The sequence below is a fragment of the Staurois parvus genome, unplaced genomic scaffold, assembly GCF_062004578.1.
Source record: "Staurois parvus isolate SC_StPar_1 unplaced genomic scaffold, SC_StPar_1.0 ptg000372l, whole genome shotgun sequence".
Taxonomy (NCBI): domain Eukaryota; kingdom Metazoa; phylum Chordata; class Amphibia; order Anura; family Ranidae; genus Staurois; species Staurois parvus.
Genome location: NW_028318168.1, coordinates 3116452 through 3136278, shown reverse-complemented (window position 1 = coordinate 3136278; position 19827 = coordinate 3116452).

Sequence of the window (19827 nt, the reverse complement as noted above, 5' to 3'; positions counted from 1 at the left end):
AGCTGAAAATGGGTCACAGGAGTGCAGCACGAACTGCACTCCTGTGATCCACAGGAGAAGTACAGCCAAAAGAACTTTTTCTTTAAACCAGCCAAGCTTGCAGTATCATGCTTGTGATATTGCATTTGTGACACGTGCTGCAAGCTCCCTGTTTGTCTGCCAGTTTGGATTTACAATCTGACAACCACAGATTGGATATTGACTGTTCTCTGAACTCTGCCTGCCTTTGTTCCTGAACTGTCATTAAACCACTCTGCCTGTCTGCCAACTACAAGTACCTGTTTACTGTGCTCAGTTCATGCCTGCCCCAGCATGGTAGCCAGGCACTATAGCATTGTGTATAAGTCCTGGGGGCAACCGAGTACTGGCAGGCTTTCTTGCCTTATGGACAGGGGGCTGCTATAATGGGGAAACGCAGAAGCTAGCTATAGTGCCTGACTACCTGCATTAGGGGTAAACGTGAAACTGACCTGTTGGATATTCCCCACTCAATCAGCAGTGCAGCACTGATCAGTGTATTCTGATGGCAAGGAAGTCTCCCCACTGTCAAAATACAATAACTCAGTAGGGAGAATTCCCCCACCCACCACGAATGTGTGGATGGAGTAATCAGGTAATTTTTTTTCCTTCAACTCGCTGATTGAATGAAAAAAAAACTGACTAATGTATGGGCTGCCTAAGGCAGGGCTTAGTAATGCAATCTCTTTTGTGTTCCTCCTAGAGCACACACTGGATGGCCTAATAGTTGTAATCACTCATTAACTTCTAAAATCTCCCATATTTAGTGCAGAGTGCCAGGCCTGGCTGTTCCCACATTAACATATTCCCTCCTGCAACATGTTTTTATTTTAATTATTTTAAAAACATATACATTTGCTTTAAGATTTTCCTTTGTAAGCTTATTCCTGTCCAGACCAAGCAAACACGAGCAAAAATGGCATATTAAACATTCTATTCTGTTTGAAGGAGGTTGCAGAGGTATGTTATTCCCATAATAAATTTGGGCATAACACACTGGGGTAGTGCCCTTGAATCATACTTAGTTGTTCCCCTCACTGAACCCACCTTCCACTGGGCACTATTATTCCCCCCACACCCAGCTGATACAAATGCATCTTTTTTTCTCCCATCCCCTCCAATAACCATTGATGTCAGGGCATCCTTCCTCCCATCGATACTATGACTATCATCATTTTTATCCCACTGCCAACTGACTCCAGACATTTTTTCCTCCCATCACACCAAGCATTTTTTTCTTCACATCTTTTTTCCTCCCACTGACCCAATGGTATTTTTCTTCCTGGGGACTACTAATTCCAGAGAATCCGATATCCCTGCCTCTTCCATCTTATTGACCACAAGCTTTTTTCCCTAAAACTAACATTGAAGCATTTTTTTCCTCCCAGTGACCAGCAATGTATGGAGCCCTATGAGCCTTCTATGTCCCTTACACATTGAATTTACCTGACTGCTTCATGCTGTACTGTGTGTACATAGAACTGACCTCTGTGCTCTATACATTATGTTTTATATCCTGACCAAAGTGTTTCTTTCTCAGCAGTTGCTCTTTGCAGTATAACTTTTTCTTAAAGGAAGGCTCAGAAAAAGATTTGCCTCTCTGTGTATATTCTTTTCTTTCTTTCTCTCTTTCTTTTTTTTTTTATTGAGCTTTATATGAGTAAGACTGTCTCTCTTAGTGCAGAAATTATGGAGTATTTTGTGGATACAATTACTGCAGACCAGGGGCGGACTGACCATTTGGAAACTTTGATATGAAAACTGTTACATTTTATCCAACGTTAGTCTTCAAAAGAAGACACATATTTTGAATTTCAAAGAAATATCTGAGGTTTCTTTTTCTCCTTCCAAAAACTGAGGCCAATTTGAAAAAGGTTTAAAGGATGCTCTTTTTCAGTCTTCAAACTTCAAACATGGCTACAAATCTATCTTTGTACATGTAATCTGACTGCTCTCTCCCTATGTAATAGTGGAATAGCAAAAAAAGCTTCAAGAAGTCTGCATTAAATTTTTACAATTGTTTAGGTTTACGGTGTGAGAAAAAACAACATTGTGATTTGTTTTTCTGAGATCAAGTCTGCCAGATCTCCTTCTTATCAAATGAGTGCATACTGTCCTGCTAATCTGTTCAGTTTTTCTAGCTTGTGGCTTCAAAAGAAAACCTACTATAATTTATATTTTAGGAGTATTGTACGTGCCTAGTCTGACTGTCACACATTGTTGCCTAGTAAAAATACTTAGGTCATGTTTACACTTGCAGCAAGAAATGTCATGGCTCTGAAAAGTGATTGCTTTTGAGAAGGGTTTGATAGGCATTGAGGGGGTAATATGTCACTTCCTCATCAATTGTTTCAGCCCTCTAAATATCGCACTACTGCGCTGCAACGTCATGCATGGCATGCAGTTGCAGGGTGGTTTTAGCATTGCCCCATTCACAATCATCATGGCCATGGCATATTTTTAGCCCTGGCCTCTGCCTTTACAACTTAATGGAGTGTAATTGGGGGCTGAATGTATTTACTGTCCCCCTGACCACAAGTGTAAATGAGCTTTTACATGCTGTCTGTCTATGCAATATTTTTGGTTCTTGACTGTGACATAATAAACTTAATTTGTTTTTAATAAATAAAACATGCCTCATCGTTTCCTTTGACATAGTAACCAAGCAAAAATGTTTGCTTAATGTGTACTCTAATTAAGCCTCTCTCCTTCCCTCTCTTACATTGCTGCCTTGGGTCCCAATCAACTGGCTTCTGTGGGAACATTTTTACTTTTGTCTCTGAAACATGGCAATCATTTTTTTTCTTTTTTGTCATAACAACTGACTAATCTCTGCCATGTAGGTTTGTGGTTTAGAGGTGTTTTAACTGCTTTCCGACCGCCCTATAGCAGAAATACTGCTATAGGGCGGCACGGGTGCGCAAAATCATGTGTGTGTGTGTGTGTGTGTGTATATATCAAGGTCCTACCTTTCCTCAAGGCTTGTGCTGCTCCATGTGCTGGCATCCATCTTAGGTCTGCAAAGCATTGTGGGATCCTTTATACTTTCAGCCCTCTGCGGCTCCTCCCAGGAGGTGGCGGCTTATCACATTTAAGTCTGCTGTTTGCAGCTGTCCATTGTATTCGTGTCCTGTTTGTTGCACAGCAGCAAGCTCCTGTTCAGTTAACTCTTTGCTCTCCTGGATACCGACTCGGCTTTGGCTAAGACTCCTCCTGGCTTCTGACCCCGGCTCTGGCGACCATTCTTCCTGGCTTCTGACCCCGGCTCTGGCGACCATTCTTCCTGGCTTCTGACCACGGCTTTGGCTACGATTCCCGCTGGTCCTACCAAGTCATCCGCTGTTGCTGTCGGGCTTGCATAGACCCTTGCCTTGTTTCTCTGTAAATAAACCTACCTTTAATTGCACCTCCTTGTGTGTCTGGCTCCTCATTCCCTGACACTACACGAATGCCATGAATCCTGACGGTGCAGGTACACCCTCACTCCCTATGTTGGTTGCCAGACTTGATCAGCAGGATATCTTGTTGGATCAGTTCGCTCAGGCGTTGCAGACGCTGCTTGCACGCACAGCGCACCTTGCTCCTGGTGCAATTAGGCCAGTTGTCACTCCTGTGGTCGCTCCCGCTGCTGCTCCAGTTGTTGCGCCTATCTCTGCATCTGCTGCTGCACCTGCGGTGCCCAGAGGTATGACTGGTTCAGCCCCCCTTCCACAGCACTTTGGGGGTGAGCCGAGTCAGTGTCGGGGTTTCCTTAACCAAGTGGGCATATATTTTGAGTTGTTACCCCATGCTTTTCCTACTGAGAGGTCAATGGTGGGCTTCCTAATCTCGCTGCTCTCGGACAAGGCCTTTGCAAATCCCTTATGGGAGAACGATAACCCTGTGATTCACAAGTTTGCGGGTTTTGTTGCCTCCTTCCATAAGGTATTCGATGTGCCTGCTCGCTCCGCCTCTGCTGCCAATGTCCATGCATCAGGGTTCATGGACCGTTGCCGAGTACGCCATAGAATTTCGTACCCTGGCGGCAGAGGTGGGTTGGAACAATGAGGCTCTGGTGGCTGCTTTCTCTCATGGTCTCTCAGATGCGTTGAAGGACGAGATTGCAGCCAAAGAACTGCCTGTGGAGCTCAAAGCACTCATTTCCTTCCTAATCCTGATTGACACCAGGCTCAGGGAGAGGCCTTCACTTAAGGAGCATCTGCAGAGGACTCCTAACCGATTGGCGACTACATTTTCTGTCCCACCCGTTCCTCCCACACCTCCTGGGGATGGCTTGTCTGGCAGTGAGCCCATGCAGCTGGAGTTCACAAGGGGGAGTGGGCCTCTCGGAGTCAGGAGGGTCACTGCCTGTACTGTGGTCTCAGTGGGCATTTTCAGCAGTCCTGTCTGGGAAACACCCACACCTGAGATCCTGTCGGGGGCAGATCTTGGATGGAGTTTCCTCGTTCCCGGTGTCCTGCAAAGATAAACCGCTAATCGCCATTGTCCTCTCTTGGGCGGAAGGCTCGGTGACGGCCCAGGTGTTGGTAGACTCTGGTGCTGGTGGGTTGTTTATGGACAGTTCATTTACTGCTCAGTATTCCATTCCTCTGCAGGCTTGAGTTACTCCATTGGTTCTCGAGGTGATAGATGGCAGGCCCCTGCAACTGCTGCAGGTTACCCACGAGACCCTGCCGGTTGAAGTAGCTATTGGGGCTGTTCACAGGGAGTTGGCCTGTTTCCAGGTAATTTCTTCTCCGCTCTACTCTGTGGTTTTTACATATCCATTGCTTCAGAACCACCTTTAATTGGTGGTCGGCCGAGATTGTCTCGTGGTCTCCACAGTGTGGGGCCGGTTGCATCTGTGGACCTGTTAAGTTGTTGTGTGCCTCCTTGGACTCTGTGTTGCCCACTGACTATGGGGAGTACCTGGACGTGTTTGACAAGGTGCGCGCTGGTGCTCTGCCTCCTCATCGTCCATACGATTGTGCCATAGCCTTGCAACCCGGTGTCACTCTTCCTCGTGGCAGGGTGTATCCTCTTTCGGTTGCGGAGAATCAGGCCATGGAGAAGTACGTTGCGGATGCGCTTTCCCGGGGGCACATTCGCAACTGTCAGAGCCTGGAATCGAACCTGGGCCTTCTGCGGTGAGAGATAGTGTTTCTTCTCACTAAGCCACCTGGAATGCTGGACAGCTCCCTAGACAATTTTTTGGATGATCCTGCCTTTGCCCTGTTTTGTCTTGAACCTTGAACGCCTTGCTCCTCCCATGAACTTCCTATAAAAGCCATGTCTCTGCACTTCCTGGTTTCCAGATTATTGTGCCTTACCAGCCAATATCCCGCTTACTGTTCCTGCTGCCGTCTTCATCTACATTACCGACCTTTGGCTTGCTAGTGACTACGAGTCTGCCTCATCCTATCTACTACCATTGGTGACCGACCCTTGGCTTGTGACTGACTCCGCTTCTGTTTGATCCCTGAACTGTTTGATCCGCTTTTAGTTTCCAGCCTACTCATTCCCTGGTGGGGTAATCCTGAGATCTGCAACCTGGCATTCACTCGCAGCCAAATCCATCTCCACTATTAGGAGCTCTGGGGAAGACCGGTGGATGCTTAGATACCGCACCTCAGGTGAGCCTGCATCATTCCCAGGGTGGGCCGCTGTTGTACCAATCCTGCTGGTTTCAGGTAAGCCTTACAACTGCTGTAGCAACTGGTCTCTGAACCTGACCCAGACCGTGACAGCAAGTCTACTTCCCCAGCAGGAGCTGGCTTTTTCTTCGTGAAAAAGAAGGGCGGTGAATTGAGGCCTTGCATTGATTATAGGGGTCTCAATCGAATCACGATTAAGAATGCTTACCCAATTCCGTTGATTACCGAATTGTTCGATCGCCTCAAGGGAGCAACGGTCTTTATTAAACTCGACCTTAGGGCTGCGTACAACCTCGTACGGATCAAGGAGGGCGACGAGTGGAAGACCGCGTTCAACACCAGAACTGGCCACTATGAATCCCTGGTTATGCCCTTCGGTTTGTGTAACGCGCCCGCGGTCTTTTAGGAGTTCATTAATGATGTCTTTCATGACTTGTTGCAGCAGTGCGTGGTGGTTTACTTGGACGACATCCTGGTTTACTCTGCATCTATGGAGTCTCATATCCAGGATATCAAGCGGGTGCTGCAACGGTTACGTGAGAACGAGCTTTTCTGTAAGCTCAAGAAGTGTGAATTTTACTGATCCCAAGTTGCCTTTTTGGGCTACATCATTTCCGCTGTGGGATTCTCCATGGACCCTCAGAAGGTTACGGCGGTTATGCAGTGGCCTTGTCCCAGTGGTCTTCGGTCCATTCAGTGCTTTTTGGGATTCGCCAATTATTTTTGGAAGTTTATCAGGAACTTCTCCACGCTGGCCAAGCTTCTCTCAGCTCTGACCAAGAAGGGCAGTAATCCTCATGAGTGGTCATCCGAGGCCATCTTAGCTTTCGAAGCTCTGAAATCCGCCTTTGCTTCGGCTTCGATACTGTCTCATCCTGTTAGGATCCGCCAGGTGGTGCCTCAGGCTGCCAACTGACAGACCTACCCAGAGCGTGGAGTCTAAGCCCGGTCTGTGCTTTCACCAGGGCCCCTGATGGTGGGGATGGACTTGTAACAGACCCGGGCCAGGTCACGACCTCCGAGCAGGCCCACCAGTGGCAGAGGAAGCCGCCGGGGACGTATGCAGTTACCGGGAGAGCCAGATGTGAAGAGGATGGCGGGACCTAGCAGGATGGTCACGGGCCGTGGTCCCATGGGGAAGTGGGGTACCGAATCAGCAGGCAAAGAGTAGTCAGGTCACACGCAGGGTAAATCAGTCCGCAGAAAGGTCAGACAAGCCGGGGGTCAGAATAGGAGAAGGCAGAGTAGTCAGGGCAATCCGGGTCAAATCACAGGAGAAGGCAGCGTAGTCAGGGCAATCCAGGTCAAATCACAGGAGAAGGCAGCGTAGTCAGGGCAATCAGGGTCACTTAAACAGGTACAGGAACTCAGGATCACAGATAGACCTTGCGGCAATCTGTGACAGTGCAGGGCATCTTTAAATAGTGTGCCCTGCACTGTCATTGGCTGGCCAGGACGCGCCCCCGGCTGTCATTGGACGCCTGAGGCGCGCCCGCGGCTCCTACTGCGCATGCGCGGCGTCCTGTCAGCCGCGGCTCGCCGGGACCTAGTGCCTGTGACCCGGCGTGATCTACCGCCAGTGCGCATGCGCTGGGAGAGGGGCCGCGGTCGCCGAACTTGGAGCCGCGATCCCTGACATTGCCCCCCCCCCCTACGGGCACCCTCCGGGAGCCCCACTGGTCTCTCCACCGCGGGTGACTGCGAAAGAATTCCCGGATGAGCCTGGGTGCGTGAATGTTCTGGGTGGGTTCCCATGAGTTCTCCTCAGGGCCATAACCCTTCCATTTTATCAGGAACTGTGTCTGGCCTCCCCTCTTTCGGCAACTGAGGATAGTCTCCACTTCATATTCCTCCTGTTCACCTATGGTGACTGCCTCGGGAGGTCTGGATTCACGGTCCGGGAAGGGATCTGGTCTGGATGATTTCAGGGGAGACACATGGAACACAGGATGTATTTTGAAGGTTCGCGGAAGCTCGAGTTTGTAGGCCACCTCGTTGACTACTCGTTTAACCGGAAACGGGCCAATGTACTTGGGTCCTAGCTTCCTCGAAGGACACAGCATCTTCAAGTTGGTCGTAGCCAGCCAAACCTGATCCCCCAGTTGAAGCAGTAACTCTCCTCTTGTTTTCCTGTCGAACGCCCTTTTGCTGTCCTCTTGGGCTTTTGCGATGGCCTCCTGAATCGTTTTGTTATTGACAGAAAAGAAGTTCAAGATATCTTGAGACGCAGGTACCGGGTTTTCGGGCATCAGATCAGGTAGGAATGTGGGATGAGAACCGTAATTGGAAAAGAACGGGGATTGTCCCGTAGCTGAGTGATTCGAGTTGTTGTAAGAAAATTCCGCGGAAGGCAACAGCGTCAGCCAGTCATCCTGAAGGTAGGATGTGTAGCATCTTAGGTACTGTTCTAGCGTTTGGTTGGTCCTCTCTTTTTGGCCGTTGGTCTGAGGATGGTACGCAGATGAAAGCGACAGCTTGATTCCCAGCGCTTTACATAAGGCATTCCAGAACCTGGAGGTGAACTGGACTCCCCGATCTGACACTATATCCCCCATGAAGCCTCACTACTTCCTTAATGAAGATCCGTGCCGTTTCTGGTGCCGATGGTGTCTTTTCCAGGGGTACAAAATGACATTTTCGAGAAGTGGTCGACGATCACCATTATTGCTGTGTAGCCTTGGGATGGTGGGAGTTCGACCACGAAATCCATGGCTATCATTTTCCAGGCCCGCTTGGGTATTGGCAATGGACGTAGCAATCCCCATGCCCTGCTCCTTGAGGGCTTGTTCCTTTGGCAGGTGGGACAGGTTTGGACGTAGCGCTCGCAGTCCTTGATCATGTCTGGCCACCAGAACGAGCGCTGCAGTAGTTCCAGAGTTTTCGTAACCCCGAAGTGACCCGCCATGGGATGGTCGTGGCAGTGCCCCAGGACCAAGGTTCGAACTCCATCTGGGACCATGATCCGATCTTCCTTCCAAAACAGCCCCCCGCGGTTCTGGAGAGGTGACCAAGACGGGACTGGCAGTCCTACAGAAGCATCGAGAAGTCTGGAGCGAAGTTCCGTTTGTAGAGCGAGGAAGCTTCCGGAAGGTAAGATGGTGTGAGGTAACACTGCATCGTCGGGGTCCTCAAACATGCGGGACAGAGCGTCTGGTTTTGTATTCTTAGAACCGGGTTGGTACGTTATATGGAATATAAACCGAGAAAAGAAAAGAGCCCATCTGGCCTGGCGAGGTCTCAGTCGTTTTGCCGTTCTTAAATATTCTAGGTTTTTATGATCTGTGAATATTAGGATTGGGTGTGTGGCTCCTTCCAGTAAATACCTCCATTCTTCTAGAGCGGATTTAATAGCCAGGAGCTCCCGATCTCCAATGTCATAGTTTCGTTCCGCCGGCGTCAACTTCCTGGAGAAGAACGCCACAGGATGCAGTAGTTCCTTGGTGCCATTCCTTTGGGACAGAACCGCTCCTACCGCGTTTTCGGAGGCGTCCACTTCCAGAACATATGGAAGAGAAGAATCCGGATGGCAGAGAATGGGAGCAGAGGTGAACAATTTCTTGAGCTTTTCGAATGCCGTCTGAGCTTCGGGAGTCCACTTAAAGCGGACCCCTTGTTTCGTCAGTTGCGTGATCGGGGAGACCAGACCGGAGAAGTTCCTAACAAACTTTCTATAAAAGTTTGAAAAGCCGATGAAACGCTGTACCCCCTTTTTATCGGCGGGTATTGGCCAATCTAGGATCGCCGTGACTTTCTGGGGATCCATCGCGTTCCCCGCGGGAGAGAGTAACAGTCCCAAGAACGTGATTTCGCGCTGTTCGAAACAGCATTTTTCTGCCTTGGCGTATAGCCCGTGTTGACGCAACCGTTCTAACACCCGTAACACATGACATCGATGAACCTCCAGTGAGGGAGAAAAAATTAGGATGTCATCCAATTAAACCACCACGAAAACATCGAGGAAATCACGAAAGACGTCATTGATAAAATGTTGGAAGGTGGCCGGTGCGTTACAGAGCCCGAACGGCATCACCAAATATTCAAAGTGACCGAATCTCGTACGGAAAGCCGCCTTCCATTCATCCCCCTCCCTGATACGAACAAGGTTATATGCCCCCCGCAGGTCTAACGTAGTGAAAATCATTGCGGACCTCAATCTCTGGAGGAGCTCGGGGACTAGGGGTAAGGGATAGCGATTCTTTACCGTTATTTTATTCAGATCACGGTAGTCTATGCAGGGCCGTAACGATTTGTCCTTCTTTTCTACGAAGAACAACCCGGCCCCGGCTGGGGATGTGGATGGGCGAATAAATCCCTTCCGAAGGTTTTCATCAATATATTCCCTCAGTACTCCCGACTCCAGTTCCGATAAAGGAAAGATACGGCCAAACGAGATTTCAGATCCGGGTAGGAGGTCTATGGGGCAATCGTATGAACGGTGCGGGGGAGGGATGTCTGCTCCTCGCTTACTGAATACATCTAAGAAGTCATGGTAGGCCGGAGGAATAACCTGGGATAGATCGGTGTCGCCATCCAAGCACAGGAGAAACCGGGGAACCACGGATCCTGTGACGTGGCAGTGACTCAGACAGTAAGGTGACCGAAATTGAACTGTTCCCTTTTCCCAATCAATCTGGGGGTTATGGGCCCGCAGCCAAGGGAACCCCAGAATGACTGGAGAAAGGGGGGATGCGATGCCATCCAGACGGAGGAACTCTTGGTGATGGTCTGCCATCGTGGTAAAAATAGGAGGTGTCTCCTGGTCCACCACCCCTGATTTTATACTAGACCCATCTGCCAAGAAGATGTTAAACCCCCTTTCTTTGGTCTGGAGAGGGATCAAAAGCAAAAGTAAGATCGATGAAACAACTACATGCTCAACGATTGCGGTCACTGACAATGTTCCTCCTGGGAGCTGTAACGACACAGGTATTGCCAGGTAACTTGACTGATCACCCCTTCCTGCAGGTAAAGTAAAAGAAGAGGAAGCGGACTTACTCATTTTTGCAGGACAGGAGCGCACCTGGTGGCCAGCTTCCCCGCAGTACAGACATAGGTTCTGAGATCGCCTCCTCTGACGTTCCTCGACCGATACGGTGGAACGGGCCAGTCCCAGTTGCATGGGTTCCGAGGTGTCCCCTGGTTCCGTGCTTCGGGTATGGTTCCCTGGGGCTGGAGCTGTTTCTCTCGGTGGAATCCATGCCACCCTTTGACCCTGGCTGCTCCTTTCTAGCCGACGCTCCCTTAGTCTACGGTCAATTTGAATGGCCAACTCAATCAGTTTTTCCAGGGAGTCAGGTAGGCCTACTCGTGCTAGCTCATCTTTGAGAGACTCAGACAGCCCGATGCAGAACTGGTGACATAATGCCGCATCGTTCCATCTGGTATCTCCCATGCAACGCCTAAAATCGGACGCGTACTCTTCGGCTGCCCGGCGGCCTTGCCGTAGAGAGTATAGGGTAGCCTCTGCGGAAGCAGCCCGCTGAGGGTCGTCATACAACACAGCCATGGCCTGAAAGAACTCAGTCACGGAATCAAGATGGGGATCGTGCTTCTCCATCAGTCCTGGGGCTCATCCTGAAGGAGAGAGACTATAAACCCCACCTTGACGGTCTCGGTTGTGAACATGCGGGGCTGCAAGTCAAAATACAGGGTGCAGGAAGGCTCGGAAGCGGCTTCGGTCTCCACGGAATCGTTCCGGCAGGGGAACGCGGGGTTCAGGAGCTAGGGGCGCGGCAACTGCTCCGGATGCCGGAGTAGCGGGAGATTCCGCAGTTGGAGGACTCTGAGCAGGGGCAGTCAAGGGGGCTAACGACTCCATGCGGTCCTCAAGTCGGGCGCATCGGCTGTGGAAATTCTGGAAAGCTTGGGTCAAAGTTGCCAGGTGCTGGCATATATCCTCTAGGGACGCCAGTCCACTTCCTGGCTCTGTCATGGCCGCAAGGTACTGTTAGGATCCGCCAGGTGGTGCCTCAGGCTGCCAACTGACAGACCTACCCAGAGCGTGGAGTCTAAGCCCGGTCTGTGCTTTCACCAGGGCCCCTGATGGTGGGGATGGACTTGTAACAGACCCGGGCCAGGTCACGACCTCCGAGCAGGCCCACCAGTGGCAGAGGAAGCCGACGGGGACGTATGCAGGTACCGGGAGAGCCAGATGTGAAGAGGATGGCGGGACCTAGCAGGATGGTCACGGGCCGTGGTCCCATGGGGAAGTGGGGTACCGAATCAGAAGGCAAAGAGTAGTCAGGTCACACGCAGGGTCAGCAGGGTAAATCAGTCAGGAACTCAGGATCACAGATAGACCTTGCGGAAATCTGTGACAGTGCAGGGCATCTTTAAATAGTGCGCCCTGCACTGTCATTGGCCGGCCAGGACGCGCCCCCGGCTGTCATTGGACGCCTGATGCGCGCCTGCGGCTCCTACTGTGCATGCGCGGCGTCCTGTCAGCCGGGGCTCGCCAGGACCTAGTGCGTGATCTGCCGCCAGTGAGCATGCGCTGGGAGAGGGGCCGCGGTCGCCGAACTTGGAGCCGCGATCCCTGACACATCCCAATCCTGGGTTGCCTTTTGTCCTCGAGGTTGATGCATCTGAGACGGGAGTAGGCGCCCTCCTGTCTCAGTGTCGGGCGCCCGATGGACCCCTACTTCCCTGTGGGTTCTACTCCAGGAAGCTTTCCTCCGCAGAATGCAACTACCAGATTGGAGACAGGGAATTGTTGGCCATTATTTATTCTCTCAAGGAATGGAGGCACCTGCTCGAGGGTTCTGCGGTTCTGGTTCCCATTCTCAGTGACCACAAGAACCTGACGTATCTCTCGGAGGCTAAGAGGTTGACACCCCGTCAGGCCAGATGGGCTCTGTTCTTGTCGTGTTTTAACTATGTGGTCTCCTATTTGCCTGGCTCCAAGAATGTCAGGGCTGATGCCTTGTCGCGGCAATACTCTGAGCTGTCCAGGGAGGACTCTGAGCCGACCTCGGTCATACCTCTGGATCAGATCCTGGCATTCATACCAGCCTGACTTCTCCCCTTGGGCAGCAGATTTTGGCGGCTCAAACTGATGCTTCCTCTGAGAGACCGGCTGGTAGATGTTTCCTACCTGAGGGATTGAGCACCCGCCTGCTGCGTACCTACCATAATTCCAAGACTGCCGGTCATCCGGGGAGGAACCAGTTGTCCTGGGTCATTTCTCGTCTATTCTGGTGGCCATCTCTCTGTTCCGACATTGCCTCATATGTAGCGGCATGTTCTGTCTGTGCCCAGAATAAATCTCCTTGGCATCTTCCATTTGGCCTTCTGCAACCCATTCCCAATGGGGAGTGTCCCTGGTCACACCTGGGTATGGATTTCATTGTGGACCTCCCTGCGTCTCAAGGCCATACGGTCATTCTTATGGTCATTGATCGTTTCTCAAAGATGTGCCATTGTGTTCCGTTCAAGAAATTGCTGACAGTGCAAGAACTGGCTACGGTTTTCGCCAGGGAGATCTTTCGCTTGCATGGGTTGCCTAAGGTGATTGTCTCGGACCGTTGGAGCCAGTTTGTATCCAGGTTCTGGCGTGCCTTCTGCTCCCAGTTGGGAATCAAGCTCTCCTTCTCTTCGGCCTACCACCCGCAGTCCAATGGGGCTGCGGAGCATTCCAACCAGGCCCTGGAACAATTCCTTCGCTGCTATATCTCAGATCATCAAGACAATTGGGTTGATCTCCTGCCATGGGCAGAGTTTGCAAGGAACTCGGCTGTCAGCTCCTCCTCTGGGATGTCTCCCTTCATGGCCAACTATGGGTTCCAACCCGCTGTATTGCCTGAGTTGTTCCGGCTGTGGAGAACCATCTTGCTGCCATGTGTTCTTCATGGGGGCAGATCCAGAGGTCCTTGAAGGACTCAGCACAGCGCCAGAAGCTCCAGGCTGATCGTAGACGGTTGCCCGCTCCTTCATACCAGGTCGGAGATCGGGTGTGGTTGTCCACTCGTAACCTCAATCTTCGGGTACCAAAACTGGCTCCCCGTTTTGTTGGTCCTTTCCGCATCCTCCGCAGGGTGAACCCGGTTGCCTATGCCCTTGCTCTTCCTCCTGGGATGCGTATCTCCAATGTCTTCCACGTATCCCTGTTGAAGCCTCTGGTCTGCAAGCGCTTTACTGCCTCACTGCCTCAGCCCCGTCCTATCCGGGTTGACAGTCATGAGGAGTATGAGGTGAGCCGCATCCTGGACTCTCAGTTGGTCCGCAGTCGGGTGCAGTTCCTGGTCCATTGGCGTGGTTATGGTTCCGAGGAGCGTTCCTGGGTTCCTTCCGCGGATGTTCATGCTCCTGCCCTCCTACGCACTTTTCACGCCCACTTTCCCCAGAAGCCTTATGTTGAGCCGCAGGGGGGGGGGCCCTTGAGAAGGAGGAGGTACTATCAAGGTCCTACCTTTCCTCAGGGCTTGTGCTGCTCCATGTGCTGGCATCCATCTTAGGTCTGCAAAGCATTGTGGGATCCTTTATGCTTTCAGCCCTCTGCGGCTCCTCCCAGGAGGTGGCGGCTTATCACATTTAAGTCTGCTGTTTGCAGCTGTCCATTGCATTTGTGTCCTGTCTGTTGCACAGCAGCAAGCTCCTGTTCAGTTAACTCTTTGCTCTCATGGATACCGACTTGGCTTTGGCTAAGACTCCTCCTGGCTTCTGACCCCGGCTCTGGCGACCATTCTTCCTGGCTTCTGACCCCTGCTCTGGCGACCATTCTTCCTGGCTTCTGACCCCAGCTTTGGCTACGATTCTCGACTTGATTATCCTGGAAGGCGACCTCGGCAGGAGAACTTCTGTCCTACCAAGTCATCCGCTGTTGCTGTCGGACTTGCATAGACTCTTGCCTTGTTTCTGTGTAAATAAACCTACCTTTAATTGCACCTCCTTGTGTGTCTGGCTCCTCGCTCCCTGACAGTATATATATATATATAGCTATTTTTACACTCTTTGCGGCTACTGGGGTATGATGCCGCCACCTGTATAGTATTTAGGAGCATAGTCTCTATAATCTGTGGGATCAAGACAAGATCTCTAACAAGCGCTAGTTCCTCCACTCAATTGGGGCTTGCGGATAACAAGTGAAATCCCAACTTAAAAATTTATCATCCACATAGACAGAAATCCACACAGCAATGTATATGAAAGTTCATGTATTGAAGAAATCACATTCAGTGAACCATCCAACATAAAGTATCTTCCAAACAGGAACATTAAAGCATTAACAGTCTTTCTTGCATGTCTCAGTGAGGGGAGGCTGCAACATTTACAGTCTGAGTTCTCTCTCTGCAGGAAATCCACACCCCTCTCTTTTCCACAAGTGCTCTCTCTGATGACCTCATCCTCAGTGCTCAGAGAGCATAGCAGCCATACTGGAAAAGGGCAAAACAAACAATGCATAACAGAAGTATACACTGGAAAATGGGCAAAGAAAATATCACATCACTATATATATACAGTATATGTGTGATTTTGCATTTCCAGGTAGGAGGCGTACATGAGGTGCGAGAGTGCCCTACCCCACCACCATTTGCAGCCACGGCTGTCAAACACCTGGACCCAGCCAGTGATTACTCGCTGGTGCCCCGTGATTCCTGAGCATCTCTGACAGGGAGGAGAACTGTTTGTAAACAAAACAGTTCTCCTCCCTGTCAGCTCCTGCACAATGCTTTACATGGCTGTTCACAGCGCAGCCATGCAAAGCAGTGTGCTTACAGTGAAGCACACATACAGAGCACATAGTAAAACAGCACACAGCTAACCCTTTGATCTCCCCTCATGTTAACCCCTTCCTGCCCAATGCCATTAGTACAGTGTCAGTGCTTTTTTTTTTAGCACTGGTCACTGTATTGGTGTCACTGGGATTCAGTTCCCCCCCAGTATCAGAATGCACGCTACAGTCCTGCTATAAGTCGCTGATCGCCGCCATTACTAGTAAAAAAAAAAAAAATCCCAGTATATGTACCGCCATTTGTAAACAATATAACTTTCACATAAACCAATTAATTTACATGTATTGGGATTTTTTTTAGCAAAGACATGTAGCAGAATACATTTTGGCCTAAATTTATGCAAAAATTAGATTTTTTTAATTTTTTTACTGGACATGTTTAATAGCAAAATGTCAAAAATATATTTTTTTTTCTCAAAATTGACTTTTTTTTTATAGCGCAAACACAAAAAAAAAAAAAAACACACACACAGGTGATCAAATACCTACGAAAGAAAGCTCAATTTGTGGGAAAAAATGGCTTAAATTTAATTTGGGTGCAGCTTTGCATGTCCGTGCAATTGTTAGCTAATGTAATGCAGCACTGCAACGCAAAAAAAATGGCCTAGTCAGGAAGGGGGGTAAATCCTCTGGAGGGCAAGTGATTAATGCACACTTGGTTGACATTATGTTCAACTTTGTACATGAGACCATGTGTTACTGAATAGAATACAAGCTATGACTTGATTTGCCCTATTTGGTAATATATATGTTGCTGATATTATGTAAAAATTATTATTATTATACAGTATTTATATAGCACCAACAGTTTACCAAGCACTTTTCAATATAAAGGGAGACAATACAGCAATGATACTGTTCAATACAAGAAAGTAAGGAGGGCTCTGCTCCTGGGAGCTTACACTCCAATAGGGAGGGGCTGTTGGTACAAAAGGTAATAAACGTGGAGAATGAACTGATGGGAGAAATGCAAGATTCGGTTATTAGCTGAAGGTAGGATAAGCTTCTCTGGAGAGATCGGTTTTCAGGGATCGCCTAAAAGTGGGCAGAGTAGGTGATAGTCGTACAGATTGGGGTAAAGTTTTCCAGAGAATGGGGGATGCTCTGGAAAAGTCCTGGTGACGAGCATGGGAGGAGACAAGGAAGCTAGAGAGCAGAAGGTCTTGGGAGGAGCAGAGAGGATGGTTTGGGTGATATTTAGAAACAAGATTGGCGATGTAATCTAGGGCAGAGTTGTAAATGGCTTTACTGTCTATGTTATTGTTAATGGTTTGAATTTTATTCGTTGGGCAATAGGAAGTCAGTGGAGGGATTGGCAGAGAGGGATGGCAGACATGGAACGGTAGGTAAGGTAGATGAGTCTGGCAGCACTATTCATGATAGACTGAACAGGGGATAGCCTGTGATAAGATAGGCCAATGAGGAGGGAGTTACAATAGTCAAGGTGAGAGATAGCAAGGGAGTGAATAAGTTGCTTAGTGGTTTCAATGGTTAAAAAAGGTGCATATTTTGGAGATGTTATGGAGGTGGTGAAGTCTATAAGATTTGGACAGTGATTGGAATTGAGTTTGAAAGGACAGATCGGAGTCCAGGATTACACCTAGTACCCTGGCATGAGGGGAGAGACTGATGGTTGTATTATTGATCTTAATGGAGAAGTCAGGGGAAGCGGTATGGGCTGAAGGGAATATTAAGAGCTCAGAAAGATTGAGTTTGAGGAAGTGGTGTAACATCCATGCTGATGTATCAGTTAGCAAGTTAATACTGCGAGCGGATACTGTAGGAGTGAAGTGAGGAGTAGAGAGATAGATTTGTGGGTCATCAGCATAGTGATGGTACTTAGAACCATGGGAGCCAAGGAAGGAGGTGTAGAAGAGAAGTGGTCTAAGGACAGAAACTTGAGGGACCCCTACAGCAAAAGGAAGTGAAGAGGAGGAGACAGAGTTATAGGTAACACTGAAGGTACACAGTGATAGGAGGAGAACCAGGAGAAAGCAGAGCCTCAAACCACAAGAGTTTGAAATTTTTTTAGGTGGAGGTGATGGTCAACATTATTGAAAAAAAGTAAAGTAAATTATTGCAAATGCACTTTATGTGGTGCCATATGGCACACCTAAGATTTCTCGCATGCTGTTCAAAGTCATAACATTGTACAGCTGTAAGTCATCCCCCAAGCATGTTATCTACCAACTTGAAGACCTGCATTTTAAACACCCTTTCCTGTCCAGGCCATTTTTCAGATTTCATCACTCTGATACTTTGACTAACCCCCCAGCTGATCGCTTTGAGAAGAAGCAAAACACTGGCCACAGCATGTATTACATATGTGATCACTGTGATTGGTCACAGTGATCACATAGAAATGGGGCAATTTCATTGGTCCTGTACCCTGATCTGTGGCAGGTCACAGTAATCACAGGGCATGCTGTTCTGTACAGTACACTGGTCAATAGTATGTAACATTGTGCCCCTTACGTTTCTGGTCAGTGGGAAGAAAAATGCAATGAGAGTAGTGATTAGGGAGGAGGGAATTAAGTAGGAGAAAGAAAGTCCAAGTGTTAATAGTCAGTGGCAGGAAGAATGCCCAGGGGTCTGTGGTTAGTGGAAAAAAATTCCCCAGCTTTGCTTGTCAGTGGAAAGGTGAATTCTCTTTTGTTGGAGGTCATTGGCAGAAGGAATACCTGGCATCAGTGCTCAGTGAGAAAAAAATGCCCTAGCAGTGGTGGCCAGTGGGAGGAAAATACCCCAGCATTTGTAGTCAGTGGGAGGAAGAGTGCCCCATCATTGGTGTCAGTGAGAAGATGATTGGTGTCTGTGTGCTGGAAAATCCCCAGCATTGCTAGTCAGTGTGAAGATTCCCCTAGCATTAGTGATCAAGTGTTCAGTGTGAAAAATACCCCAGCATTGGTACTCATTTTGTTACTTACCTGAGGAAACACTCTGTGTCCTGCATTGCTGCCTCTGCCTGTGCTAATGATGTCACCACCAGAACTATGCAGACACCAACAGACAGAATACCATTCTAAAAAATGCTGGTGTTAGGTACTGGAGTGAATATTTCAGCACTTGGCAATGGAAAATTATATAATAATCCAAATAAATCGAAAATAGTGTGATCCTACAACACTGAAAAAGTTACATTAAATTATTGTAAAAAAACAGCAGTAACACAATCCTTTCAGTAAAAACTGTGTATAAACAATAAGAAATGTATAAATGCATTAAAAATGTTTGTAAAAAATGACATCTCTCCAGTAACATAAGAATGTAACACAATGTCTTGATTTTTTTTTGTCCTCTTTACCAATAAATAAATGCCTCTGTGAATACACTGCAAAACACTGATTCTTTCACTGATGTCTGTCTCAATCACTCACTGGAGTTATTTGACCTTTAACTTAACAAGGTCTAAGTATAGTTGATATTAATAACAATGTGAATCTCCTGGTAAACATCTCTATAAATCTTCTCACCTTCCACTGTACTCAGCAATGCTGACAAAAAAAAAGAAAGAAGGAAATCGTGTATTACTATTTTAAAAACTTTTAGTAAAATAATATAATGAATCTACTCACATTAAAAAGTGGTAGGCTAGCACTATCCACAAAGCTCAAATGTATTTCTGCCCCCAACATACACTGCACTGATCTCTGATCTGAATTCATACCTTTTAATGTGTCCTATCTGACAAGTTAATTCCTATGGTAGCGTTGCAAGTGGGAGACATATAATAATACTCACTATTGCACCATCTCTCACTTGTTGACTGGACAGCCACTCAAAGTGTGCCTCCACTCTGCAGTATACACTATATTGTCAAAAGTATTGGGGTGCTTGCCTTTACATGCACATGAACTTTAATGGCATCCCAGTCTTAGTCCGTACGGTTCAATATTGAGTTGGCCCACCTTTTGCAGTTATAACAGCTTCAACTTTTTGGAACAGCAAGGGACCATGCTTAAGCTGTTCCCATAAAGTTGGGAGCATGACACTGTCCAAAATGTCTTGGGATGCTGATGCCTTAAGTGTTCCCTTCACTGGAGCTAAGGGGACAAGCCCAACCCCTAAAAAACAATCCCACACTACAATCCCCCCTCCAGCAAACTTTTCACTTGGCACAATGCAGTCAGGCAAGTACCATTCTCCTGGTGACCACCAAACCCAGACATGTCCATCAGATTGCCAGATAGAGAAACACGATTCATCACTCCAAAGAACACGTCTCCAGTGCTCTAGAGTCCAGTGGCGGCGTGCTATACACCACTACATCCGACGCTTTGCATCGCACTTGGTGATATAAGGCTTGGATGCAGCTGCTTGGCCATGGAAACCCATTCCATGAAGCTCTCTTGTTCTGTTGTTGTGCTAATCTGAAGGCCACAAGAAGTTTATAAGTTTTTAGCTTTTGACTCTGCAGACAGTTGACGACTTCTGCACACTTTGCGC